Source organism: Magnolia sinica, chromosome 7 (assembly GCF_029962835.1).
Source record: "Magnolia sinica isolate HGM2019 chromosome 7, MsV1, whole genome shotgun sequence".
Taxonomy (NCBI): Eukaryota; Viridiplantae; Streptophyta; class Magnoliopsida; order Magnoliales; family Magnoliaceae; genus Magnolia; species Magnolia sinica.
In genome coordinates this window covers 74,831,427-74,853,021 of record NC_080579.1, presented here as the reverse complement: position 1 = coordinate 74,853,021, position 21,595 = coordinate 74,831,427, and the positions used below count along the sequence as shown (strand labels likewise).

The 21,595-nt window shown below is 42.4% G+C and overlaps 1 non-coding gene across 1 annotated transcript; it reads left to right on the top strand.

The window, feature by feature from the left end:
* Positions 1 to 1,726: 1,726 nt before the first annotated feature.
* LOC131252463 (small nucleolar RNA R71) lies at positions 1,727 to 1,833 on the top strand. The gene has a single exon (XR_009174482.1). It is a non-coding gene; the product is annotated as a small nucleolar RNA R71 (small nucleolar RNA).
* Positions 1,834 to 21,595: the final 19,762 nt, after the last annotated feature.

The window sequence follows — 21,595 nt, the reverse complement described above, 5'->3', positions numbered from 1 at the left end:
TACCGGTGCAATATCAAGTAAGGCGCACGTCTCCCTAATCATGTCATCATCAAAATCATGGGAGTGGGCCAGGCACGTCTCTAGATGGTCGGAGGATAAGGTCAGAGGTGTCGTATCTTCCACGAAAGAGTCAATCATGTTAATGTCGTGGAACTCGTCATCATCCTCTGAATTGCTGCCGTTATTGAAAAAAATGTTTGACTCCAATGTCAAATTTCCAAAAGACATAGTCATGATACCATTCCTGCAATTGATAATTGCATTTGACGTGGCAAGGAATGGGCGACCAAGAATGACGGGAATTTGAGTGCTCATGTTATTGATGGGTTCGGTGTCCAGGATGATAAAGTCTACAGGGTAGTAAAATCTATCAACTTGGACCAACACATCCTCAATTATCCCTCTTGGTACACGAACAGAGCGATCAGCAAGTTGTAGTGTGGTTAGGGTGGGTTTTAATTCACCCAAACCTAACTGTTTGTATACCGAGTAGGGAATCAGATTGACGCTCGCTCCTAAGTCAAGAAGTGTGTGATCAATTCGATGGTTCCCGATTACACATGATATGGTTGGGCTACCGGGATCCTTGAATTTCTGCGGCACGTCTTGCTTCAGGATGGCACTCACTTTCTCAGTCAAGAAGATTTTCTTTTAAATAATTTTCCGTCGCTTGGTCGTGCATAAGTCTTTTAGGAATTTGGCATATGAAGGTATCTGTTTAACGACATCAAGCAGAGGAATGTTGACTTTCACCTGTTTCAACACCTCTAAGATATCCTGAGAGTTAGAGAGAGGTTTTGGTGAAACCAACCGTTGGGGAAATGGAGCAACTGGCTTCTCTAGAAGTTCCGGTTCCACTTTTTGTGGGACATCACTGGATCCATCATTGTTGTCCTCTTTTGGTTCTTGAGGCTTGTCGGGCCTAACCGGAAGAGTTTTGTCAATGATCTTCCCACTCCTAAGAGTGGTGATGGATTTAGCATGTCCCATCTGATTTGAAGAGCTGGGATCATTATTCTCGTACTATGGTTTAGGATTGGGGAGAGGTTGTGCAGGAAGCATCCCCTTTTCTATAACCGTCATACGAGAATCTATTTTTTACATGAAATCTGTGATTCCCCGCATTGCCTGAGCCAGCTCTTGTATGGGATTTTGAACCGGTTCCTCTTGAGGTTTCACTTGATTTGGATTTTGATTGAAGAAACCTGGAGGAGTCGCCGTTTGTCCATTCCTCCAACTAAAGTTTGGATGATTTTTCCAGCCAGGATTGTATGTGTTGGAGTTGGGTCCAGTAAAAGGTCTTTGATAGTTATTTACGGCATTGGTTTGTTCATTCAACACTCCTCGAAAGGCAGGTATTGTAGGACAGTTTTCAGTTGTGTGAATGTTGCAATCACAGATGCCGCAAACAATTTCATTGACCTTATCCTTCTTTCCTTCCATGGCCTCAACTTTCCTTATGAGCGTAGTCACTTTACACTTGAGATCATCCTCTTCTTTCAAGAGATATAATCCACCTTTCTCCTTTAATTGAGTTGGCCTAGACGTGGTGTTCGACTTTGGGTAATAGTCCCAAGATTGTGTTTTTTCAGCCAAACTATCGAGGTAGTCCCATACCTCGTCGATATCTTTATTAATGAACTCTCCATTACACATTGTCTCGACCATTTGGCGCATGGAAGATGTCAGTCCATCATAGAAAAAATTTGTAATGCACCACGTTTCAAATCCGTGTTGTGGGCATGAACTGACCAAATCTTTGAACCTTTCCCAACATTGAAAGAATGTTTCATCTTCCTTTTGGGCAAAGTTCATGATCGCTTTTCTGAGGGTAATCGTTTTATGATGTGGGAAAAAACCAATTAATTTCAGAAAATCGTAACCGTCAGTCCCCGGCAACGGCGCCAAAAACTTGTTCACTCCCCAAGTATAGGGTTGTGATGTAGTAATAAACTCGGTAAGACCGAGGTCGAATCCACAGGGACTGATACCTGTACGTTATCTGAAATCAAGTAGAACTAGAACTAGACTAAGATGCGATCTAAATCAAGTAAAACTTAAGGAATAATTTGTGGAATAATTATCTAAAACTTAAGTAATTCAAAGGAAGGAAAACTAGGGATTCAGAGGATCCACTCGTAGAGATCAGGGAGATCGTATGCCAGGATCACAAATTATGAAAATTTACTGAACTGTCATTGATATAGGTTTCAAGAGATGAAAGGTGTATGAATTAGAATGGATTCCATCACCAGACCATGCCCAGGAGACAAAGCAAACAACAGAATTAATCTAATTATCAATCAATCAACATGCCGTGAAGGTCAGGAAGGTATTGTCATCCTACCATGCCTAGGAGACAAAGCAAACAACAGGGCTTCCTGACTTCATAAATATAAAAAGAGGAAAGGAATATTCAAAGCCATTGCAAGCCCATTGTAATTTCAGTCACAACATGCCATTAACAACTAAAAATATTCCCATAAAATTAAGTCAAAAATAATCTCTTCAATCTTAATCAAAGGGCACCAGCAACATCTCTCCCATCAGGCTACAAGCTTCACCTCTTAGCCCTAGCTAAGAGGTTTAGCCACACATGACTGGGCTAACAAAAACAACAAAATAAAAAAATAAAAGGGAAAAGAAAAGAATAAGAAGGAAGAAGAGAAAACCCAAGACCGAGCACCCCTTTTTCTTCCCATTTTCTTCCTTTGTCAAAAACCAAAAAAAAACGAGCGCTCCTTCCATGCACAGCAGCCACACTCTCCGTTTCCTCCCTGACCGTGCAGCCGTGCACAGCAGCAGCAAATGCTCCAGTGCTCTCCTCCTTTTTCCTCTGCCTAGCTCTCCCCCTGTCTCAAAAACTTCACGATAGTTCTCTCCGAATACCCTTTCTTTGTTTCTCTCTTCTTCTTTTATAGACAACAGAGATGGCCGTGGGTGCATGCTGGAGTCGGTGCGAAAGTTAGAAGAGAACAAGGAGTCACGCACTCCTCTTTCGCAGCGAAACCGCAAACAGCGTGATTTTTGGAGTGATTTCTGGAATAGCGAACCTCCTCACCTTGGAATCTGACTCCATGGTGAGGTTGAAGACCCAGCTTTGTAGTGTTTGGACGGTTCGGATTGGCCATCCGACCCTCTCTATGGATACACAATAGCTCGGAAAATCCGGGTTTTTCCGGACTGCGTAAACAGCGCTTGCGTATTCTTTACGCTGTGACAATGGTGGGGTCCACAATAAGCTTCAAATGAGAAATCCAAGCCATCCACCAGATTCCTCTCGAAATTTCGATCGGGAAAGAGTGGTCTTTGCCATCCTTTGACGCGAAATCAGAGAAGAAATCACCCAAACATCAATTTGAACGTTGCAGAGCAGTCCACTTATGGCCTCTGTATCGTGCACGTGTGCTTGCATGGGTCCAAAAGTTTAGCATGGGTTTGAAGAACTCATGGCCCTCTACAAGATGGACGGCCTGGATCATTCACTGGAATGATGTGTGGGGCCCACTAGCATCCGCAAAGCCGTCCGTCCGTCTCGCCGCGTGAAACGGCCACCGCCGTATTTGAAAAGGAGATGCGGGTCAGCGCTGCTGACCCGCGTAGCGTGGTTCGGTGCACGGCCAGTGCCGTGTACATGGTGTACACGCACTGGCCCTGTGGGGTCCATCGTGATGTATATGTAACATCCAATCCGTCCATCATCTTTAGTACTTCCATAAAAGGGGTGAGACCAAAAGTGAAGCATATCAAGATGTCAGGTGGGCCCCATATCATTATTTTGGTAGCTGATCTGTCCGTTGGGCTGCTCCCGCGATGATCCGACGGATGAATTTCGACATGTACGGTTCATTTAGAGTCCTCAGGCCCTGTATAGAGTTTTGACCTGAACGGATAGTGGGAACCCTGTGATCTTTCATTATGAACCAATTTTGGGCCACTTGAACTTCAGTTACTTGATTTTCACGGATCTCCGGTGTGTAAATTCGATGATCTTGGTCCCCTGGGGTCCGTCCCTTGCCTTGGTGTCATCAGAGCGTTAAATTCCAGCTTTAAACACCCTTTCTTAGTCTCAGTTCGTAATTACACCTTGCATCACATACACAGTTAAACCAAGCCGTTAAACAGAGTCATGCTCATAAATCCAGGTAATAAATGGGGTCTGATATGCAATATTTGACCCTCAACAAGAATCAACGGGGCATAGCTGCCCAACTCTTTAAACCTGTTTTCATACTCTGTCACCGTCATCCCTCCCTATCGGAGGTGAAGGAACTCACTCTCCTTCTCGTGGTGATAGGTGACGGGATAGTATTTCTCATGGAAGGGGGTCTCAAAATCTGTCCAAGTCCATATGTGTCCGACCGCAACAGTACAGAGGACACTATCCCACAATAAGCTGGCCCCCTTCTCGAACATGAAGGTGACCAACTCCACCTGCTCGGGCTCTGTGCAGTGCAGCGGCTTTAGCATCTTAGAGATGCGGTCAAGCCAATATTCGGCCTCCTCGAGTCTGTGAGTACCCGCAAAGGTAGGGGGCCATAAGCGCTGGAATCGCTCAAAGTGGCCGATGGCACCTGCATTCCCAGCAGGGGGCGTAAATGGAGCAAGCGGATCCACACCCATACTTTGGATAAAAATCCCTGCCAAGGTGGTCAAAAACTGCTGTTGCTGCTGCTGTACCTGCTGCTGCTGTACCTGCTGTTACTGCATCAACAACATCATCTGCTCCAACCTATCAGTAGGGGGAGCCGACTGAGGTACAAATGGCGTCGAAGAGGACGCACGGTTCTGCTCTAGAACCGGTGGCACATCAGGTATAGGCCCATTGGTGGGGCCAATGGCCGGCTGAGAATCTGGCATGTGTCAGAGGGAGACGGGCCCGAACTGGGGTCCATATGGCTATCGCTTAGGGGAGGTGCCCCGTCAAACGACTCACCAATAGTGAGACGTGCCGTACTCCGTGCGGCCTTAGGTGGCATTCCCATATACAACATAGGGTGCAACCCATGTCAGATTCAGCATGCCCACTATTCAACCACACAGCATTCACACACAGTTTTAAGAAACTTCATGCATTTCATTTACCAAAATTGTCACAATACATGAAATACACATTACATGAATCATGACAGGAAATGTATATAAGCTATTACAAGCAAGGCTGCAAATAGTAGAACAAACTACCAACCACAAACACACTTTCTACCTACCATACTACTAGGCCCATCAACATTTAAAACACGGACATCCTAAACAGTAACAAAATAAGCTACAGGGCAACGGCATGGATGACTAGACATCCGAGTCTGGCGACGGAGGAGGGGCGCCCTTATCCTGCAGGCAGCACTGGATAACTTTCAAGGTGTGAGTCACCTTCTTAAACTTGTGCTTCACGAGGACCCGGGTATCAATGATCTCCTGTCGCAGGGCAGCCTGGCCCTCCTCAAGTCGAACTAAACGGGCTTCCCCAGCAGCCCGATCAGTATCATGCTCTTTTACCGTAGGAGGGGAGCTCTCATCCGTGTCCTGAGCCTCCACTTCTTCTTCCTGTTCTTCCTCTATCTCTTCTCTTCTTTCTTCCTCGCTCCCATACTCCTCACTAGCCGTCTCATCCTCACTCTCATCGAGTCGGGCTTGCCGCTGTCGTGGCCCAATTTTCATCTGGTTGAGAGTAGTTTCGTTGATGTATGGGTCAGCACCAGCACTTCCATCTCAAGTCTATAGCCAAACTCACGTGCAATCTTGCATATGAGTCGGCTGAATGGGAGCGAATCAGACACTCTAGTGGAGCGCGCGGTAAGAATTATATGCAGTAGAACGTGCGTAGGCACGCACAACTTCTCTCCCTGCCCCACTTGGTATAGAAAATCTACCATCAGAAGAGTGCATTCGCTGCGGTTGCTCCACATAAGGTACATGTTGTACATGAAGATGTGGTGAAGCAGGCAGAAGTCATCAGTCATATTGGTTGCTAGGAGGCTGTTGTTCAGATTCCAGTGGGCCAGTTGTCCACAAAGGAATCACGTGCGGCGATCCCTTTCACGTGCACTCTTCAAATTCTTCTCGCTTGCATGCACTTCGCCAAGCGGCATCTTCATAAGCTGAGCTATCAATCCAGCATCAATTGTGGTCTCCCAATCTCTACCTACTGGGATCTTAAACTGCAAGGGCTCTCACGTAGGCTCTCGAATGTGGGCGTAGAAGGCTCGGACTGTGCCCACATTTGCGCGGTACTCACCCTCAAATACAGGACCCCATCCAGCCTCGATCAGGCGGTCCATCACCAGTTATTGCCCAAAGAGCCTCTCATCCACATGAGCTTCAAAGAGGATCCTGCGACCTTGAAATCTCTCATGAGACATATCCGTCAAGAGGATCCTTTCGAGGGGAGCCTGGGGATCAATCTCCCGCTTGGTCCTTATCTCTCAATCGACACCTGCACTAATGGCGGCGCCTCTAGGCCTCCTTGAACAAGTAGGGCGACTAGGCCCAACCTCATCCGTAGGAGTCCTCTTCTTCCCCATAAGAGAAAGAAGCGTGAAAATCAAGAAAATGGCCGTCACAAGCTTGAATAGAGCCCATTGGAGTGGAATGATAGGTGAAAATAGGAGGGGTTGTTGAACTTGAAGGTATGTGAGACACAAATAAGAAGTTTGTGCACTCAAATCGAGGGGAAAGAGAGAGATAGGAGAGGGTTTTGATGGGAAACGGTGGAGGGGTGTGTGTATTGAAGGGAAATGAGGAAATGGGTGAATGGAGGGGAGATTTGAGAGAGAAATAAAGGTTTTTGAAGAAAAAGGAGAGCTTGGAGGGGTAGGTTATGAAGAGGGGGCATGTTAGGAGGGGTTAAAACTGACCCAACATGCATCAGCGGGCCACACAACACCCTAGAGGCGTCGGACCCAACCGGCCCGCCCGGCCAGGCCCACTAGCCGGCGAGGCCTCGCGGAACCAACGAGGTCCTTGCCGGTCTCTGGACAATCCGGCGATGCCTCGCTGGTGGGGCGAGGTCCTCCTGCACCCTGGACCCTAAAAACATGTGGGACCCACTCAGGGTCCCCCTGAAAGTATCCCCTTTGGCCCCCGACTCCCTCTTGAGTCGTTCCAGGTTATTTCGAGTACTTTCTGACATACATTCGTATTTCTCGATTGTTGAAGGCTGGGATTGGGTAAATCATGGTCTAAACTCATCGATTGACGGTCTAGGAGTGATCCGAGGTTGTCTCAGGCGATCACAGATGTGTACGGAACCGATCTCCAAGATCATTTTAGGTAAATTTTCGCCAATTGGCGAAACTGGGAAAGCTAAGCTTGTCTCTACATTTTTCTCGCACCCACCTAGGTCTAAATACATTAGTGCACATCATGTGACCATAACCTAGGTCCGGTTTAATCCAAATCATGCTCTGATACCAACTTATAACGCCCTGAAAATCGGGGGTCGAATAGAAGTCCAACTCCCCAGTTCCAATGCATCACTTATGCAACATATTTAATGATGATTAAATGTTGTCTGTACTAGTGCATAAAATATGAATAAGATTAAGCCAAATCAATAAAACATAATCCAAGGACAGTTGTAATACGCAAGCAGAAAATTAACTCAAATACGTATAACTTTATAAATCAGTATATGTCCCCAAAGTATGTATGTATTGTTAGGTCAATAATTACATGTATTGTCTCAAAATACAAAATGTCAAAAATGTAATAGCCCACTATAAGTATAACCCTAAAGCCCCGCCGATCAGAACGGTCTATGTAAACCCGCCTGAATACTGCATATGTGAGAAAGCATTCTCATCATCTGCGAAGTTCGCCTCTTCCTCATCAGTCGGGTCTCCATCTGCAACTAAGATAGAGTCTGGTTGGTATTTAAAACACCGTCCCGTAACGTGAGAGTGAGTGATCAACTCAGTGGAATAATAAAGTAAAGGTTAACATGTTCTCAATTCAGTCAAACAATAATGATAAAACAATACAATCAAACATCCCTAAGTACTTTGATTAATGCAAGAATGGTATGTATAAATGATGCATGCCCTCGCCTGCACTCCCTCTGCGATCTTCATCCAACGGTCACGCATGTCAGTCACTTCCTCGTGCTCTCTACTCAATGTCAAATGGCACATGCAGTGCAGTGCATGAACGTGATTGCCAAGTTCTTATTAGTCCTTTTCATACAGCAGGATTGGGAAGCTAAGGTACCTCTCTTATATCAATTCCCAAACGATGATCCATTCTAGGGTCATCAATCCTAGTAAATCTCATACGATGTTACGGTTCTAGGTCGCTACAAAGGGCTCATCACCTTATCAGTGTAGGCCTAGTTTATACTCTTGTTGCTATGGAAAGGCTTGTCGCCTCTACGCAGTCTTAGCGTACACTTGCGATCACTACAAAGGGCTCGTCACCTTACCAGTGTAGGCCGACAGCTCGAATACAGCATCTCATACCACCGTATTCGGTTCACGAGACTGTGTTGCTCACTAGACACTACGGGGAGGCTCGTCACCCCAGCGTAGGCTGACAGCTCGACCACGGTGTCCCATACCACCATGCCCGGCTCATGAGTCTTAACAGATCGAGGTACCAAGGTTAAAGGAGTTTTCACTGGTGAGTTTGGAATCTTAGATTCAAGCAGTAACATCCATACATAATGAACATATATCGGGTCAATTGGGTTACTTGACGAGCTCGACTAGTACGAGGGCACCTCGAGTTGATCAACATGAAGGGCGCAAGCCCTCCATGTGGCCTAACCACTACCGACAACGAAAGTACGACTCGGGTTCATCGAACGCGCCTTGTGTGGCGAAAACAACCTCAGCCACCTAATCGAGATATGTTACTGATTGCCTAGACTAAGTCATAGTCCCAATCACACTCAGTTGCAGTTTATATATCACATATGATATGCATAGCAGCATTACACAACAGTCCAACCATTTCAAGCATTTAAGCATTTCATGAAACACATAGTGCACATGTTATCTTACCTAGCCATTACTTCCATAAATCACATAGTAGGAAGATAGGTTACATGAAGGAAACTATAGTTATAGAGAAAGGGATTGAGAATCCTAGCTCAACACTCTCATTTTAAACATTTAAACAATCATTTCCTCATATAGGCATTTTATCAAACACTTACACTACACATATCACATACATAGATTAATTTACTTAAAACGTATACCATAGCAAATCCTTTCACATAGGAGTTGCAACACATACAACGATCATGTATTACCAAACATCTATCATAACAAGTACTAATCCTAATTCCATATTCATTTACTCATATCAACAAATACAAGGAATACACTATATTCAACATAGGTCATATATATATATGTAAAGTGCGATAATCATCATATCTAAGCATGTGATAGCAATTCAAGTCAGTCATAAATCATTAACTGACATTGAAAGCCTTGAAAACCATAACCTAAACATTTATAGTCCGCACCTTATGCCTGTAAATGCGTAATAGATTTGTTTTAGAAGCTTAGCCTTTGTCAACGGCGGATTGGCAACCTATAGTATGAAATAGGTTAGCTATTCCATTACTTACAATGTTGGAGACCCTATAACAGGTTAGGGTTAAGTTTTCTTACCTAAGTACGGAGTCGGAATCACCGAAATAGTGATGTAGAAGCGGTAGTTAAACCCGAGGAGCAATGGGATCGAATCCCAGGAGGAATCTCCAACTCACTCACTCACTTTCTCTCTCTTTCCTTTCCTTTTCCTCTACTCTCTTTCTTAGGATTTTAGAATTCGTATGGAATATGAGAGAGAGGCTTTGAGGCCCTTATATAGGCCCAGGTTTGATGGAAATGGCCCTAGGGCCAAGGTATACTTAGGTTATATCCAAAGGGCGTCTGTTTCAGCCCAACGGAGCACTTCTGGTGGCCCCTTTTCCATATGCGGTCGGACTTAAGCTCCCTGACATTGGATCTAGGTCAAGCTAAGTTTTTGATCCGATCGGGTTTACAGATCAGCCGTGGCGGACCAGTTTCAGTTTAACGGTCACCGGTGCTAGATCAGGGCCACAAGTACACTGACATGTGTGGGACATTTCTCCTGATTTGAGGATGTATTTCGGTCTGAATCTGACGATCTGAATCTTTATATTTGGCCCATAAACGACACGACTCGGATTACTTAAATTCAGATTCCATTTCTAAAGATATTCACGTTTCTCGCACACTTTGCTCCGGGCTCAAGTAATGCATTTCTAGACACAATTAAGACTTGATTTCCGAGGGGGTTGTCAAGTCCAGTAATGCGGTCATAACTGTATAGTTTTGTAGTCATCGGACTTTCGACGTACGGTCCAGGTCCAATACGGAGTTTCAGTGTGCTCCCGAGAGCAACCTGGTTTAGGGATGGATTCTAGATTTTAGGGTAATGTAGCGTCAATGATACTGCATGGTTTGAGTCTTGCAGATCATATTTAAAGTGATTAGTGCTAATTTTATAAGTATTCTAGTTTAGCACTAGCTAATGCGAACCTAATTTCTAAAGGTTTCGGTCCTGGATTATTTCTGCTTGAGGTGGTACTCGGGTCCTTGTACGAATTTTTTCGAGACGTTACACTTACCGAGTTATTACTACATTGCGACCCTACACTTGGGGTTGTGAACACATAGTGGGCTTAATGTCCATCGCGGGACATCAAGCTGAGGGCACGTCTCAAATTGCTCAACTTAGACCACAAGCCATGTGCATAGGATGTGTGAATGCCTTAGGTGAAAACTTGAAATTTAAATGAAACTAGCCTATTGCTCTTTCATGAATTTGTAACTTTTGGACTGTTGATTCATGGTCAAATTCAGGGTACCAACTAAAGATATTTCTCCACATATGTCTGTATAGCCACGGCCCCGATTGATCATCGGTGACCATTGATCTAAGTTAAGGCCTTCCGGGTTAATCAAAACATCCGATCATTAGATGGTTATGTACAAATATAGATCGCCTATTGGGGCACTTATCCCATGGCTTAATTAATCTATGCACCTCCCAGTGAATCCCATTAGTTAGAAACAAACCCCTTTAGGGTTAGTATAATGAATAAAGAGTCATTGAGGTCATTTGTACAACATCTAGCACTATAAATACTATTTCATTTCACACCCCCTCTCCTTATACGAATTTACCCTAGAAAGAAAGAGAGAAAGAGAGAGAGGCGGGAGATCTTAAAAGAGGAGGGAGGTCTTGGAGTGTTCTTAATGAGTTCCCTTCAATTAAACCTTAGCCTCAATCATTCTCCTCCATCGAATCCATCTTACTTACGATTGAAAGGTAAGAAACAAATCATACTTTCTAACATAGGTTTTTCTAGATTAAATTGCATGAATCTTACCTAATTGCTTCTAAATTAGTATAGGAATCATTTTTCCAAAATTCCTAATCATAGGAGCACTTTGAGTCAAGCGAAACATTGCAAAGGTGTGGACTATTAATCCTACGTTGCTTTTTATCAACCCTTGAGGGTCTCAGTTAATGATTTGTTAATGTAAATGACTTAGTTTATGTTAATATATCCACATTTAGATTCAATTTCAACATATGTCTTGGGATGTTTATAAATGCTCACATGTTTAATGAAATGTTGAAGTGCTTGAGTTGTGTTGTCGCTGCTCACATGTTTGATGAAATGCTTAAGTTATTGAATTCATTATCCCATTGGTGCTCACATGCTTGATGAAATGCCGAAGTGAATGTATTACTCTATTGATGCTCGCATGTTCGATGAAATGCTTAAGTAGTGTCATTAACCTATGTTATGATGGGATGACGAATTGTTAAGTCCATAGTGATATTTAGGATTGATATGATGTTGGGTCAATTGGTAAATCACCCAAATCAAGAGGTGGCCCGAGTTAGGTTACCCACCCTAGGCTCATTGGATTGACTGGGGTCAAACACAAATGACCGACAGTGGGTGGACTACATTGGATGTCTGCGCCCAATGTCGGTTGCGCCGGGGTTCTCCCATGTTAATCAAATTACTCCACTAGCCGACTGATCATATATGTTCAAAATGTATAACATGACCAAATCAAATCTAGGATACCCCGTTCCTAATGGATGAGTCCATTCATAACTGTTAATGCGATACAATCCCACTAAGACTTGTAAGCTGGGCATGATGGTATGGGACACCGTGTCCGAGTTATCGTCCTATGCTAGGGTGACGAGCCTTCTCATAGTAACTAGTGAGCACTAATGAAGGTAATAAATCATTGTTCGAATGGCCCCCATCAAATTACCTGGTTGATAGTTTCGTGCCAGAGTACCGTTCGAATGACCTTGCGTGAATGAAATTAGGTGACTAGCCCTTTGTTTTTGGAGATTTGGTTTTATGTGACAAGCCTGCACCTTGGAACTAAGTGATCATACTTGGTTTGGGTGACGACCCATACCGAGTTGATCCTCATACATTTAGGTATCATGTCGTACCTTTCAAATCAAATCAAATAAATGGGTGACACCTAAATTTGGATCAAGGGACATTGGTGAGGAGCCGCTACGTGCTGTAAAGAGCCACGTGATCCGAATAAGGACTATTGATATGACAGCGGTATCCTAACTTCACCAATATACTAGATGAATAGAACTTAATAATTACTCGTCTAACATATGCATTAATCGCATTGCATTAGATAGGATGTGGCGATTTGGTGTTGGGGTCGTGTGATGAGGGAGTGTTGGCATTTGCAAAATAAGTGTTGAAGTCTCTTGCATTTAACAAGAGTATTTAAGAAGTGTTGGATTGTGAGGAGCATGCATCATTTCATAATCTCCCTCATGCATTTAACAAGAGTATTTAAGAAGTGCTTAATTTCTTATTTTATTATTACTTGTGTTGATTTGGTTAATAACATATGTAATTTAGAACTAATGGAACCACTGAGTTAGCTACTTACTCCCACCTGGAATGGAGTTTTAAAACACCAACCAATCATATCATTAATGCAAGTACTAGTGAGACCTCAAACAGGTAGGCTTAGATCATCTTGTGCCACCGTCTTTATGTTTTGGAGGATTTGGTGTAAACTGAAAAGTCTACACTTTAACCGTCATGGTTATGTATATTGTGGCTTGTATAATCTTCATTTAGGCGGACATCACTTTTTAATTGTACTTTGATTGTTTACCTTATATTTGTTGATTTTTGTTATTTCTACCTAGCGTTAGTTCTGCTAAATTAAATTACACACTCTGATTATTCGTGTGTTGAATAAATGTGAATCTGAATGAGGATACATCTGCATTTTATTAAGTTGACACATGGGAACTCAGGACAGGAGTCTATGTACTTGGGTGCCATTTTTCGGAGCATTACAGAGGTGGCGGCTTACCTGCTCCTATACCTCTTCTTATGGCTCGACTTCTTTAAGTGTCTCGCCCTCATTTATTTTAACATCAATCACCAATAACTTTTTATTCATCCTTGTAAAACAATGACTCCTCATCAAACTTGACGTTTTGGCTCATTGTGATTTTTCGTGTGACCCAGACATATAACCTCTATCCCTTCACACAATCACCATAGCCAACAAAGGTGCAATTTTTAGCCCTATGGTCTAACTTATCTTTCTCAATAGATGGTACATAAGAGTAAGCGCCACAACCAACTACATGCAACCCTGAGTTGTAACACCCTGAATTTCGAGGGCCGAGCAAAGCTCTACTCCTGAGATCTAGAACACTTATGTAATATGGGTGATGATGTTCAGATTTCTTCCATATTAATGAGTTAAGCATGAGTAGAATTATACTAAAACAATATATCATACTCCTGATATAATTAAATTAAGCAAGCGAAAGTCTGAAGCATATATGCTTAAGCATGTAAGTGTTTCACAAACTCCAGAGTATGAGTATGTAACCAGGCTCAATATATATACATGCACTATTTCAAAATAAACAAAATGTGAAAAAAGTAGATGCGTCCAACTAAGCCAAATATCCCTGTAGTCCCTGCGCATCGACACGAGGTCTACTTAGACCTGCCCGACAGCTAAAAGTAGGAGAACTCCTCCTCCTCATCCATAAAGTCCTGCTCCATCGCATAGACTTCATCAGCACCTGCATCTAAACCTGAGTGTAGTTGGTGTTTTAAAACACCGTCCCAGAGTGGGAATGAGTGGCCAACTTAGTGGTACTATAAGACAAAAGTTAACATGTTATCAAGTCAGTCAAGCAGTAATGATAAGGCAATCATAACAATTACTTACTAACTACTCTTTTTAATGTAGGAATAGAGTGCAAGTAATAATGTAAGCCCTCGCATCAAAGCTCCCTCATAAGCGACTCCGACAACCTATTTCACATATGACATCACTCCCTCAAAACAGTGCAACTTCATCGCCTTTAAAGCACATCCTAATTAGTGTAATGTGATGCATGGTTGTGTTAGCCGATTACTTAATTAAGTTTATTCATAAAGCAAGTTTGGGAAGCTAGGGCACTTCCGTTTATATCTTTGGCCCAAACCGAAGAATCCATCTAGGATATTTACTCCTAGTTAAGCACATACGATAAGCAATTTATAGGGCATCACTCCTAATGAAAAGCAGTTGATAGGCAAATTCAAGAATTTATACTCGCGGTCACTACGGGAGGCTCGTCACCTCAGCGTAGGCCGATAGCATGAACACGGTGTCCCATACCACCATTTCTCGCTTACGAGTTTTGGTTGCTCACTAATCACTACGGGGAGGCTTGTCACCCCAGCGTAGGCCAACAGCTCGAACACCGTGTCCCATACCGCCATGCCCGGCTCATAAGTCTTAGCAGATCATGGTACCATGGTTAAAGTGGGCCTTTAAATTGGTGAGGGGTACCTTAGATTCAAGCAGTAGTGTCCATACATGGTAAATACACAATAGGCCAATCAGTTTATTAGGCAAGTTTGATTGGTATGGGCACACGCTGACCTAATCGACATGGGGCACATAAGCATCGCTCGTGGCCTAACCACTGTCGACAATCATCGTGCGACCTGCATTCATCGAGTATACCCAATGTGGCGAGACTAATTCGGCCACCCGAATAGGGACTGTTATCGATTGCCTGGCTACATTGTAGCCCAAATCTTATTCAGATGTAGTAAATAAACACATGTGATAATCATTTCAACATTTAACAAACAATCCAAGTAAATTCCTCATTTTAGCATTTCATCAAACACATTGATCATGTTACCAAACACTTGCATTTTATCCATAAATTGCATAGAGGCAAATATGATTACATGAAAGAAACTATACATATGAATAAGGTAATTAAGAATCCTATTTTAATACTCGTAATAAATACAAATCATCAACAATTTCTCGTTCAGATAGTACATCAAACACTTGGATTACACTTCACCAAATATATAGGCTAGGTTAATTACAACATATATGTTACCAATTCCTTATACAGCGAGATCAGTATGCATATGACGATGAAGAATCCTAGATCAATAATCATGGCAAGCACAAATCTTGTTTAAATGTTCATTCAAACATTTCAACATACAAATAGGATGCATCTTTTGCTCAACACAATCCATATATGTATATTATACCGAAATCGGTGTATCTAAGACAATACGATAGCAATCAAGTCAGGTATAAATCATTAGCTAACATTGAAAGCATTGATAACCATGACCTAAGAGTTTATAGTCCACACCTTTCATCGGAATACTTGATTCGGACTCAGTTCAAACTCTATGTTGCCAAAAATAGAACGTCGGGCACCTAAATGACGAAATAGGTTAGCTAGTTTGATGAACAATCAACTTGGATCTCTACAACGACATTAGGGTTAGGTTTTCTTACCCAAAATCGTAACCAAAAGAAACTCGGTAACGCGATGCGGAGGCGATTTGGTGCATGGAACCGTGGGAGAGGATTACTGCAGCAATCTCCTAAAATCCTCTCTTCTCTCCTTCTTCTTTTCTCTTCTTTTCTCCTCTCTCCCTTAGGGTTTTATAGAAATTCGTATATGAGAGAGGTGGGGTGAAATAAGGGTTATTTATAAGCCCAGAAGTGATGCAAATGGCCCCAGGGCCACTTTATACATAGTTTATACCCTTTGAGCGGCTGTTTTTTGACGAATAGGGCCCATAGGGAGGCCCACAACTCATCGACATTATAGGGTATGCTCTCTGACAATGAATCCATGCTAGGACATGATTTCGGTGCGATCGGATAAGTCGATCAACCATGGAGAACCCGTGTCAGATCAACGGTCATACTTACTCAATCGGGGCTACAGTTATGCGGATATGTGTAGGGAAATATCATTTTCCCATGGACGAAGTTTAGTTAGAAACTGACGGTCTAAAATCTTCAATTTTACGTGAGAGCGAATGGCCCAATTGACTTAAGTTTCATTTCATTTTCTAAAGATATTCGCATTTCTCACGCACTTCACTCAGCATTCAAATTAGACGTTTTTGGACATAATCTGGGCATGATTCCTGTGGTGGTTGTCAAGCCCAGTAGGACAGACATAGTCCTATAGTTTCATGGTCATCGGACCATCGACGTGTGGTCTAGGTCTGATATAGGGTTTCAATGTACTCCCATGAGCGACAGGCTCTTGGGATTTCTCCTACGTCGTTAAGTGATGTTGAGCACACGGTATTAATGGTTTTAGGCCTTCTCATTTATGCAAATGGTGGCCCGAGTTTAATCCACCGATTATTTAGTTTAGTACTTAACTAATTTTCGCCTAAACTATTCGACAGGATGCGGTCCTTGAGCAGTCCTGCTAGAGGTGGTACTCGAGTCTTTGTACAAATTTTTTCGAGACGTTACATGAGTCATCAACTTCCTAATCATTCTATACTTCTTCAAGGATTTTACAAATAAAAGCCATAGATGGGAATCGATTCACCAAATAGCAAGTCGTGTTAGCGACCTCAACCCATACTTCGGGCCCAATCTAAAGTAGTCCAAGTCATATGTTCTACCACACCATTTTGCTATGGTGTGTAGTTGACTGTGTTGTGCCTCACAATCCCCTCATCCTTACAAAATTAATTGAATTCCTTCAAAGTAAATTGTAACACCTCGCACTTCTGATACGTGTGTGTTACCATTTAAGCCTAAAGCAATGGATATCAAAGCTCGACTGATAATCGACTTAATCAAACATATGCAAGATGGGACTTCTGATCGCCAATTAAGCTGTCCATCAGGGGCCCTAGGAGCTGAGATGAACTCCATGTCAGTCAGGAAGGTAAGATCAACTAAAAACCCCAACTTATAGAAGCTTCTAGGTCATTTAATCGAACCATATTGGGGACAACTCTCCTACAACCAACTCTTGAGAGTTAGTTAGTGGCCAATAAAACCCTCATCGTGAACTAAACCCCAAATTGACCGTTGAAACCTGATTTCAAACCAATCCAACCCTTATGTCAAGGTATATTGGCTAACAAAGGATGGGGATGTACGATATGGCTACCCTGTACCTCGGCCCCGCCACAAACTGGGTCGGGACCCCTATATGGGGATCCCAAGATAAATGGACGGAGTAGATTTATCATAAACATCATAGTGGACTCCACATAAGGTGCAAGTGTACCTAACATACCCATGCACGAAATGCACTAGACGTGCCTTGCTAGTTAAACCAGCCTTAACCGAGCTCTCTTGCAAAAAGCAAGAAAACTCCTCCCGCCCATTTTGGATTTGAAACCGAAGGACTACAACCCTCAAAGTGGCCCACCTTGGGCACTTTCCGAACGACCTAAACCGTTCATTAGACTCGTGGGCCCCGTCTAAGCATAACCAGATAAGCTTTTAAGCCCACGCAAAGGAACAAAGAAAGTAGGATGAAACCGTCCAAAGACCTACATGTGGCTAGGATCCGTGATGTGGGCCCAGTCTGTGGATGCATGAGTGGCCCATGATCATCCGGATCAGGCCATCCCAGTCATTCATCAGCCACAGGAGAACGTTCCCTCTCCTTGCCAGAAATGGCCGAGCATGGCCAGCCCAAAGAAAAGCAAAGAGAGACTTTCCTCTTTGGGAAGAAAGTGTTGGCACATTTCTAGCCACTCCTAGGGCCACGTGGATCTATCCCAGCCACTCGTTCAGGGTGAGATGAGAAGGAGATGAGAAACATATCATCTCGCGAGAAAATAGCGAGAAATGGAGATTCTCATGAGATGATTTGAAACTGACATTTGGGGCCCAAAAAGTGGTACCCACGTTGATCAAAGGTTCAATCTGGTCATCTCAAATGGACCAGATCATGTTGGAATATGTGGTGAAGTGATCTGCCATTAGAGGGTCGATCATCTTCCCTGATAACCCACTAGCATCTAATCACGAGATGGACCCCACATGGCTCAAAAAGTTACTTTTCAGATGGGCGAAGTGACCATCAGTCCATCCCCAGGCATGGATAGGCCCCATGCATAGCCCTCTGTTGATCACAACCGTTACAAGGTGGGCCTCACTGTGAATCACAATGGGCCTCACCTTTAATCTCTATGGCCAAACCAGGCCTAGAATTGGACCACCATCTGGGCCGCAATTGGATTACACCGCTAGGCTAAAAATGACCTAGTCCGATCCAAATTGCTGAGTTTACGTTGGGCCAAATAAGCTGGCCAAAGCAAGCCCAAGTAGCCCTATACGTGGGATCTTTCAAACCTACACCACTTCGATGCGTTGCCTTTGAGAATATTTTATCTACAACCATAGGAAGTCATTTATGTGACTTGGGCCACAAGGTGTACCCGGGGACGCGGATCAAGAACGGTTATACAACCCTACCAGGTGATGATTTTCTTCCCTTTGATCTTTTCATCTCTAAACTAGATTAGATAGTCTTTTGTTATAGTTACAAATGATCTCTTAGGAACGGATGATCATTCGACTTTTTTAATTAGATACATGCCTCTTAGTTTATTTACCATTGGTTAACTATTATATGCATATTTTAGAATGGATCAAACCCTTTATCCATATTGTCATATGTCATAGGACCAATCTATCATATGCTCCTGGAGCCTGTTAAATCACTAATTAGTTTAACTTGGAAGCATGACTTGGAATTACTATAATACTTGATTTGTTTAATTGAGACGCATGCTTTAGAATTTGATATGTTAAGATTATATGATTCTTGAACTATTTACATACATGAGGTTTACTTCAAATATTAAAGCATGTCTAAATCTTCATAAGATTGTATTGTTTGTAAGTCGCACATTATTTGAAATTTCTCTATGGAACTCCTATTTTGAGAGCGTCTGAGCTTAAGGTGTAACGGAATGGATTGTGATGAACACGAAGGTTATGATTAGTGGTAATTGAGTTATGGGGCTTACCACCTATAGAGTGATTCCACTAACCTGACTATAGAATGGACCTTTCAACATTTATTATCACTGCTAATTACTCGTATTTGAATCATACATACAGTCTCATTTTAGTCGCTGCATTTAAGGATTTCGATACTTCATTCCTAGTCAACATATGATGGTAATTTCCTTACATTGAGAATTGATTGGCCACGTGTTGATAGGTTTTATACACACCCTAAGGTGGTAGCCTCATGAGCTGGAGAGTGGTATGGGACTTATGCCCAAACTGTCGACCTACATTGGTGATGAGCCCCCGTAGTGACCTTGAGCTTATGCAAATTGGCTGATTGTAACTGGATTAATAATAGATTGGCTAATCATGCATACACGGCGCAGACCAGCATCTATCGCTATCATACGTGATGTACATATTTTGTCCGACTGGATGATCATTCCCAGGTCGATGATTGCATGAGTGACAAGCCCAATGTCCGCACGGATGAGCATCCCCAGGGTGATGATTGCATTCACGCATCCATGCACATAATAAGACTGCATTTATTGTATTTTGGGTGGTTTGGATGTTTTATGTCATTTCTTGTCTAGGGCAGCAGTATGTAATCTTGAGGGGAGATCACACTGAGCTGACTACTCATTCATCAATGTTCAACCGTACAACGGATATAGGGGCTGATGGACTCGCAGGGGATCCGGAGGTGGCTGCAGTCAAGGAGGAGCCTTATGATGAAGAGTCGTACCATGAGGCGGCTGCATATTATGGCCTTAACCAATAGATTTCATTTATGATAGTTTATTTGGAATTATTACATTTGAGAATTTTGTATTTGGCCCCAGCTGAGTGAGCCAGGATATTGTTTCCCGTTTTGATCATATCTCTGTTATGGTTGTTTTCCGCTACTTGCACTTTAATTTTCATTGATTACCATTATTATTCAGTTAACTCCTGGGTTTTTAGGATACAAGTCGTGTACTCGGGTTCTGAAAACTGGGGTGTTACATAAATTCTTAGTTATTGTCCATCCTCCGTACTTTTAAGTGTCACCCTAATTATTTTTGAACCATGACTTTTCAAAACTTGAAAGTAGCAAATATGTCAGAATTATTTTTCATAAAATAAACTCATACATTTCTAGAAAAGTCATGAATGAATGTTACAAAGAATGAAGACTCTTCTCTAGAAATCACGGGCGACGACCCCCACATGTCATAAGGCACATAATCCAACGATCCCTTAAGGCCTATTTGTTTTCCTATTTACCATTGTAAATGATGGTAAATAGGTAATTATAACCTATTTCTATTGTTTGGAAGAGAGGAAATATAAAGGGTAATTACACCTCGATTTTCGAAATTTACTTTTTGAAAAAAAAAAGGGTGGGAATGACTGAGTGAATTTTTTAGATCTCACCATGATGTATGTGATTGATCAACGCCCTCTATCTATTTTATCAAATCATTTTAGCTCTTGTGCTAAAAAAAATAGGTAGATTATAAGCTCAATTGGACCACACCATAGCAAACAAGGGGATATTGACATCCACCGTTGAAATTTGAAGCCATCCGTGGGTCCCACACTGATTTGTATTTGTGATCCAACCTGTTCATATGATCACATAGACACGGATGAAGGAAAAACACAAATATCAACTAGATACAAAACACTTTTGGCCCACAAGAAGTTTTCAATGGTGTGTGTTTAATCCCTGTGTTTCTTGTGTTGTGGTACACTTGCACTTTGGATTTGCCTCGATTGTTAGTTTATGCCCCAAAATGAGCTGTTATAGTGAATGGATAGCTTGGATCAGACACATATATCATGATGGGCCATGCAAAATTTTAAAAATTTTTCTTGGTATTAGTGTCAAGTCAAATCAAAGCTTACTGTGTATGGGCGGCTATGGTGTATTTCTTATGAAAAATAATGATTATTTATTTACTTTTATTTCCAACTGTAAATAAGAAAACAAACACCCCCTTACTACTATGTTTCCTGATTTTAAATGATAATTTTGACCAATGACCATGTATGCTATGCTCAAATACATTCAAATTTAAAAAAAAAAAAAAACTAAGGAGAAATTAAACCACTATTGAGGAGTACCTTCATACCGCACTCACTCATGTGGCCTAGGCGCACGTGCCACACATATGTTGATGTGGATTTTGTTATAGACGTTGCAGCTCTACTTGATACAATATTCTTAATCAACTTGTAGAGATTGTTGCTCCTTTGTGCTT